Here is a 7,500-nt window from a genome sequence, read left to right as displayed (position 1 = left end):
CAAGGGGGAAGAGTGAGCCAAGTTGCAGCAGTAAACATTGCGGCTGTGAATAAATCTTGCGATAGAGGCAGCGTGCAACAGCAGCAGGCCTTGATACGAGTTTTGTTTACCTAACACTCAACTGGCAAAGACAAAAACAGATGGTAGCTGTAAGTAATAGCTACCCTACCTCCCTGCCTCACACCCTGCTGCCTGCCTTCACCCTGCAGCCGTCACCTTACACCCTGTCTTACACCCGCTGTCCCCTCCCCCACAAAAGCCGGCACCTTACACTCTCCCTGCCTCACACCCTGTAACCTGCCAGCACCCCTCCATCCGTCACCTTACACCCTGCCTGCCTCAGCCCGCCCCCCACTGCCACCCCACTCCTCCACTACCCATGTTCATCAGTAGTAGAGTGAAAAACAGGTTTATTCTCGGGATGCCAGCGGCCGCAGCGGGTCCGATGTGTTCAGGAGATAATAACGAGACCAACATAACAGAGACGCAAATCTTGGATAAAAACTTGCTTTCAAGATCCTCGCACACTTGGGTGACCTAAGAGTGAGCTTAAACAAGGGTCAAGTTCAAATCGACGCCAGTTCTCTACATATTCAACAAGTGCTGGTTAGATTTTTTTTCTTTTATCGCTATGTCTCTCTTTCTAAACATGCCAGAGGGGAGGCAAAATTGCTTCTGCTGCAGCGGCGAGGTGGGAGGCAGCCATGATTCGGCAGTCCTGTCGAGAAATAACTCTAAAATAAGTAACCACCAACCACCATCAGTCTTCATCGTCATCGTCAGTCATCGTCATCATCGTCACGCACCACACGTCCGCTGCACGCCAAAAGAAGGGTCTGCCACTCCCCTTTGCCCGCTAGTCGTCCATTCCACGTCACGTACACACCATCAGCCAGGCTCCCATACTGTCCTATCCTTCTGCAGTCTTTCGTGAAGAGGCAGGAGTCCTTATTTCGCATTATCAAAGGCCTCGTTTTCTTATCTCGACCATTTTTGTAATGGAAATTAGTACAATTCGAAAAAAGAAATTTTCATAATTCTGGTGACAGTTTAACATAAATTTAATATCATTATTGGAAAATACTAAGCTCATCCAATTTCTGTAGCATTTGACAATAGTTTTGATGTGAGAACAAAGCATTTGAGAGTACATATCCTTGTCTTTATATGATTATCTTGTGTAATTTGTATTTCACTATTTTTTTTTCAGACCCACCATTCCTTTTTCCTATTACCTAACACGAGACGCCGCAGTTCCAGTGACGAGGAGAAGGAGGCCGTGTCACCACATGCAATCAAGCAGGAAGCAAGGCCGCGGTGGTAAGGCAAGGAGCTCCCTGCTATCCGTCACGTGACCTTTGACTTCCAGGACAAAAGGTTAACTGTTACATCCGGGTCATCATGATTTACCTCCGCCAGGTGCCGCCCATTTGTCCAGTCACCTGTATGGAGGGATTAACGGGAGGGCGGGTGTGTGTCCTGTACCTTGCCGTGCCCCGCCCTCAAGGCCTCACCTTCCCTCACTCCTACCGCGGTACAGAAGCCAACAGGAAGAAAAGGAACCATCGTCTGTATACTGTCCTGCATCACCTACTGGAGATTAAACCATGTGGCTGATAAAAACAGCCTCGTAAGAGCCAGCAGATCAGAAACGAAGCGGAATTAAGAGACTGGTTCACATTTGAGTGAGAAATGACCGGAATAAACTCAGCAATCAGGTTAGTGCCCAGTCAATAGAAATAAATAAAAAAAGGATTAGATAAATTTATAGGTAGGTAGGTACAGGCAGAACTGCCACGTGTAGCCCTGTCGGCTTCTTGCGGCCTCCGTGATGTTGTTATGTTGTCGTATATGTTGTTTTTTTTGCTCTGCCTTTTGTTATTTTCTGACAGACACTGCCAGCAGGGACGATCGCGGCCTGACACGTGAGGACACTGAATCATATGGTGAGGCATTATAGTCCGTTAATTGTGGAGGCGAGGGCAGAGAATTGTTGAGGGGCGGTATTCCCAAACATTCAGGGTGTAATCTTGACTTTTTATACATGTTGTAGTGGAACTAATTGTAGTTTTCAAGGATGCTTTGACGATTATTGTGATGATTTGACAAGGATTCGACATGAAGATAGGAAGATAGAAGGGAAAAACACTCATGAGAATGCAACTTATTATTGTCTCCACTATTTTCTGAACACACTGTAGTGTAATGTGATGGTATATATTATAAGCTCATTTTCTTTTAATATATACAATCACGTCATAAAAGAGCTTTTATGATTGCTGTGATGACTCAACAAGGATTTTGCATCATCAATAAAAAAGAAACATCATGAGAACCTTGTAAATCATCTTTATCTAATCTCAACTATCTTTACCAAGCTTGAGCGAAAAATATAATAAAAAAAAATCTGCGTAGTTTTTAAGGGAATTTTAACGATTTTTGAGATAATGTAACAAATTTTTTTTTGCATAATTTAGAAAAGAAACACGCATGAGAACCTAACTAACGATCTGTGTGGCCTTGGAAATCATCCCCCGTGAGAGAGTCAAGCGTTCGTTCCAAAACACGGCACTAGGCCACGACGGGAGCAGGCGATCAATGCTGTTGTGTGGACCAGGCGCTGCTCACCCCGCGCTGCCATCCCTCGGCTCAGGACACTTTGCAAGAACATTCGGAAAAATAGATTGAAAAAGACTAAAAAAATGTGGTAGGGAAACTGAAATTGAGGCAGGAATACTATATGATTATTCTATGCTTCTACAACAGTAAAAATAAATAAATAGATAAATAAAAGAATAAATCTCTCATAAATTAATATATTTTTTAATCATAGGGGGCTAAAATTATATACCTGTTTTTTTTTCTTTGGTCTTTGGGATTTCTTTTTATCTTCTCCAGTATAATATTAAAAATACAAAAGAAAAATACCAGAAAAAAAACAAATTTACAAGTATACCCAATAAATACTCCTGCTCCTTTGTTTCAGATAATTTTTTTCCGATCGGTACAGGAGAAAATAAAAAGAAAAAAAAGAAAAATATACAGTCAAATCATAAGAAAGTATACAATAGTTTTCTTGGTCTTATGTTCAGCTTTTCCTGTTTTCTGTTTTCCTATTTCTTGTTTTCCTGGTTCTATCTCCCAGTCTAAGAAGCATCACACAAAAAGACATAGCTGAAGGAAAGAAACGGACACGCCTTATGTTCAGCTTTTAATGCTTCTTTACTGTTTTCCTGTTTCTTGTTTTCCTGGTTCTAATTCCCAGTCTAAGAAGCGCCACAAGAGAAACACAGGTGAAGGAAAGAAGGGGACAACAAGGCCAGGGTGGGGAAGTGTCTGAAAGGGTAAAGATCGCGTTATTTTAGTAAATCTCAGTATGTCATTTTACTTCCTCATTACAGGCCTCATAAACCTTGGAGATACGGAAAATTTTATCACCTCTTAAATAAAAATGTTGACTAACTAAATTTCTCGTTGTATCTGTTTAGTGGATGTGTTTATATTTTCTTATATTGCAGGTGTACGGTTCTCTCTCTCTCTCTCTCTCTCTCTCTCTCTCTCTCTCTCTCTCTCTCTCTCTCTCTCTCTCTCTGTAACCTTCCACAAATCCTTACTAGGCACCGCAGAGACAAACAACTGGAATTCTTAAGCAGACGTTCGTTTTTTATAGGAAAACTCGGACACAGAAGAATACTAGATAATTATACACCGATTAGATGAACGTCGGCCGTCTGTAAAAACTCTCAGCGTCGTGATGGGAAACAAAAAGACAAAAGAAAAACAAACTGGCTAACTGATGCACGTCCACAACCACAATTGAAGTAAAAAAAAATGAAACAGCAGCATTTTTTCTTTTTTCTTTTTATGACGGATGTTGTTTTTGTATTCATCGGCGACTCACGTGGGATTCAGCTGATCAAATATGCGTGGCTGATGGATAGATAAATAGGTAGTTAGATAGATATATACATACACAGATAGATAGATAGATAGACATTTAATTTATTTCAACGCACAGGAACTAACGTGGCTGAACAAACTACTCCTACACACACACACACACACACGCACACGCACGCACGCACACATCACACACAGACACACACATACACACAGACACACACACACACACACACACACACACACACACACACACACAAATACTAATGTTCGGTAATTTCTTAATGAGCCGAAGGAAAAACGTTTATCTTTACACCCACATATAAACGTTTTTTTACGGGCACTTGCAGACACTTGACATCGCCACAACATGATTTGCCAGTCACGTTACGCTGTATCCCCCTGCTGCCTTTCTCTTCCTTTTCCTCCTCTCCGTGGTCTTGGCGTTATATCTGAGTCTCTTCCTGTTATTCTCTTTTTCTATCTTGTCTTGTTTGTTTGATTTTTAGTATTTTTATGTTTTAGCAACCTTCCTATTCCTAATCGTCCCGTCTCTTTATCCTAACTCCATTGAAGGTGTTGTTCCATGACTGTTTTCTTGTTCGCCTTAATGTTCTTTTGCCTATAACTTGTCAAATCAGTAGTGGTAGCAAAGTCACACAGGACGCCTCGCTAAAATTAATGGAGCCGTTTAGTCTGTTTTACCTTTATATGAAGTGGAAGTTATGGTTGTTTTATAAGATCGTGATTTTACATAAGGATGACTTTATACATTTTTTTTTTTTTTTTACGGTAAGGCCTATAGCGCCTGTAGGCCCACTTGATGAGTGTATGGGAAGCGCTGTTCAGCTTCCGCCCATTAGTGGCGCAGGCAATTTTATTTATAGTGGTACCCATATTAGGGCCAATATCACCCCCGAAGCTCATCTACCTAGAACCTGGGTATCATGGTGACATGTAGGTAACTTTAAACCACTCGACCAATGGGAATGTGTTTTAAGGCTGTACGTGGTGGGATTCAAACCTACGCGTGGACGTCTGCCCGATCCCACGCTCACCACCTTATCCACTACGCCACCGCCTCCCTAAAGATGGCTCTGCATCATTAATAAAGATAAGATTGGGACCTTTGAAAACAACCCTGATGATGGTGATGGAAGGAGTACATATGTAGTGGTAAGGGTAGCATCTACTGTTACGGCCTTTAGTCCATCTCTCCTTTTCATCTTCCTTAGTTTCTCTGCAGCAGACGTAATGATTTCAGCTCCCTTGTTATACTCCTCAATTAATCTTTCCATCAGATGACCATTTCTTTTTTCAAGTGTGACGTTTAATTTCAGGCAATCCCAATGTTTTATTTTACTATTTGATTACACTCCATCCATTACCGTCTGTCTCACTAACGCCAGAGGTAGCTGGTGCCTTCATCCTTGCGTCTCTCACTGGTAAAACACTAGAACTCCTTCTTTGTTTCTGTGTTTCTCTTCTATAATGTCTTCAACTTTTAAAAAGAAATTGAATGTCGGAAGATTAGAAGTAAATTGGTTTCCCTTTTGGATACACATTTTTTTTCTGAAACAGTAAATTAGCGTTTTTTTTTTCCCCTTTTTCCACCATTTTTTGAGTTGTAGGTCGGCCTCCTTCACTCATAAAAGAAACATCTAAGGAGCAGTTAAGAATAAAAACATTTCCACCTGTACTGCTTGCACCGTATTGATGGAGTGACAAGACAGAATTGTACTTACAGGCCGCTTAACATCGAGTATTTCTGCCATAACCTCTCCGTGTTTTCCTTCTTTACTTTCTCCGTATTATTTTCATACCTCACTTAAAGAATACAGCCTTCATCAAGATAATTTTTCCTTCCCTTTGATAATCAGGAAGGAGGCAGCAATTTTCATCCTGTCAGACAAGCTTCAGTCCCTTACGCCACGCCACAGTATTGCATCTTTTACTGTCTTTTGCCGTTACATGTACGGTCACTCATGTAACTAATTGTACCGTTTCCCCTTCCCTGGCCTCGCTGCACAAGACTTTCAACTCACTCCCATCCCAAGGTTTTCTCACCTTACTCATCCAAGAGTTAATCAGTACCTTCATTCTTTCATCTCCTTCATTGGTAAGCATTGGCATTCTTTACATGTTCTCTTTATATTCACCCTATGACTTCAAATGCATCACCAAATACAGATTGACCTACAGTGTGTATGATGAACATTTCAAAAGAGGCATATTTAATATACTTTCTTCTTTATCTCTCTCTCTCCTTTTTGTGTCTTTCATTAGACTGCTTGGCATATTGAAAAAACGAAGATTGAGGCGTAAATGTTATTTTTTCCGTCCTCTTGTTGTTTACATAATCTTTATGCCTCAGTTTGGTAAAGAAAAGTAAAAAGAAAAAAAAATCACCACGATACGTATAATTTTTTTTTTTTATATCTAGTCTTTAATAAGCACTTAATAGGAAGGTTGGGAAGAGCAATTACAGGCTGTAGTAGTGGGTGTGGCAAAGCCTTCACCGCCCATCGTGCTGCTGCCAGGCCCTCGATGAGCTAAGCAGCCACGTCACAACAGCTCCTCAAGCACCGCCACCCCTGTATACTGCCATGCAATTGCCCGCCGCCTCGCCCTCCATCCTTCCTCCCCCTTACCCCACCCGCTCGCCTCCTGATAACCTTCTACACGCTTCGGGGACACAAACGACCACGAAGGACTCAACCTGTCTCGATTTATGTCCCAGAGTTTCTCACTTTTATTATTTTCTTAGAAGATTGAGGATTTCGTTTCTCTCTCTCTCTCTCTCTCTCTCTCTCTCTCTCTCTCTCTCTCTCTCTCTCTCTCTCTCTGTGTGTGTGTGTGTGTGTGTGTGTGTGTGCTTTCCTCTGCAATGGCCTTGGGATTTTCGTGCGAGAAATACGTATAAGCTTACTAATATACACGTGTCAGAGCAAGATTACCTCTCAGATTAGCTGAAGACGCAGAGGAAAAAAGAGCAGGAGAGAGGGAGAGGGGGCTAATGTACACTAAAGAACTCAAAGGTAGAACAAGCAACAAAGGGAAAAACATATACATGTAGAAGGATGCAAAAGAACAAACTGCAAGAAAAGATGATAAAGGATTCAAGTTTTGTAACAGAGAGAGAGAGAGAGAGAGAGAGAGAGAGAGAGAGAGAGAGAGAGAGAGAGAGAGAGAGAGAGAGAGAGAGAGAGTAGAAATTATACTTGTAGATAGAAGCGAATGAACAACAGACTGAACTAATACTTACACACAAATAAACACATAAAACACACATACACACACACACACACACACACACACACACACACACACACACACACACACACTAACATTCCCATTAGAGAGACAAAGACGTTAATATTCAAGAAGTCAACAGCACGAACAGCAACACCAACAACAACAACACCAACAACAACAACAACAACAACAACAGCAACATCAACAATTAATAAGAAACGATTCAAATATTAGAAATAATAACAACAACAATAATAAAAATGATAATGATAATAATAGTAATGATAATAACAAAAATAATAATAATAATAATAATAATAATAATAATAATAATAATAATAATAA

At 40.9% G+C, this 7,500-nt stretch overlaps 1 long non-coding RNA gene across 2 annotated transcripts in view; it reads left to right on the top strand.

Annotated features, from left to right (window-relative positions):
* LOC123516915 overlaps positions 1-7,500 on the top strand; it is a 23,550-nt gene that overhangs the window by 360 nt on the left and 15,690 nt on the right. Inside the window, exons 2-3 of one of the 2 annotated variants that reach the window (XR_006678339.1) lie at positions 1,211-1,718; positions 1,893-1,946. This is a non-coding gene — a long non-coding RNA (uncharacterized LOC123516915). Of the gene's footprint in view, positions 1-1,210; positions 1,947-2,477; positions 2,795-7,500 lie in introns of those variants that run through there. The other variant, XR_006678338.1, reaches the window with a different exon arrangement.

The sequence above is a fragment of the Portunus trituberculatus genome, chromosome 41, assembly GCF_017591435.1.
Source record: "Portunus trituberculatus isolate SZX2019 chromosome 41, ASM1759143v1, whole genome shotgun sequence".
In the NCBI taxonomy this organism is placed as follows: Eukaryota; Metazoa; Arthropoda; class Malacostraca; order Decapoda; family Portunidae; genus Portunus; species Portunus trituberculatus.
This window is presented reverse-complemented; position numbering and strand designations above follow the sequence as displayed.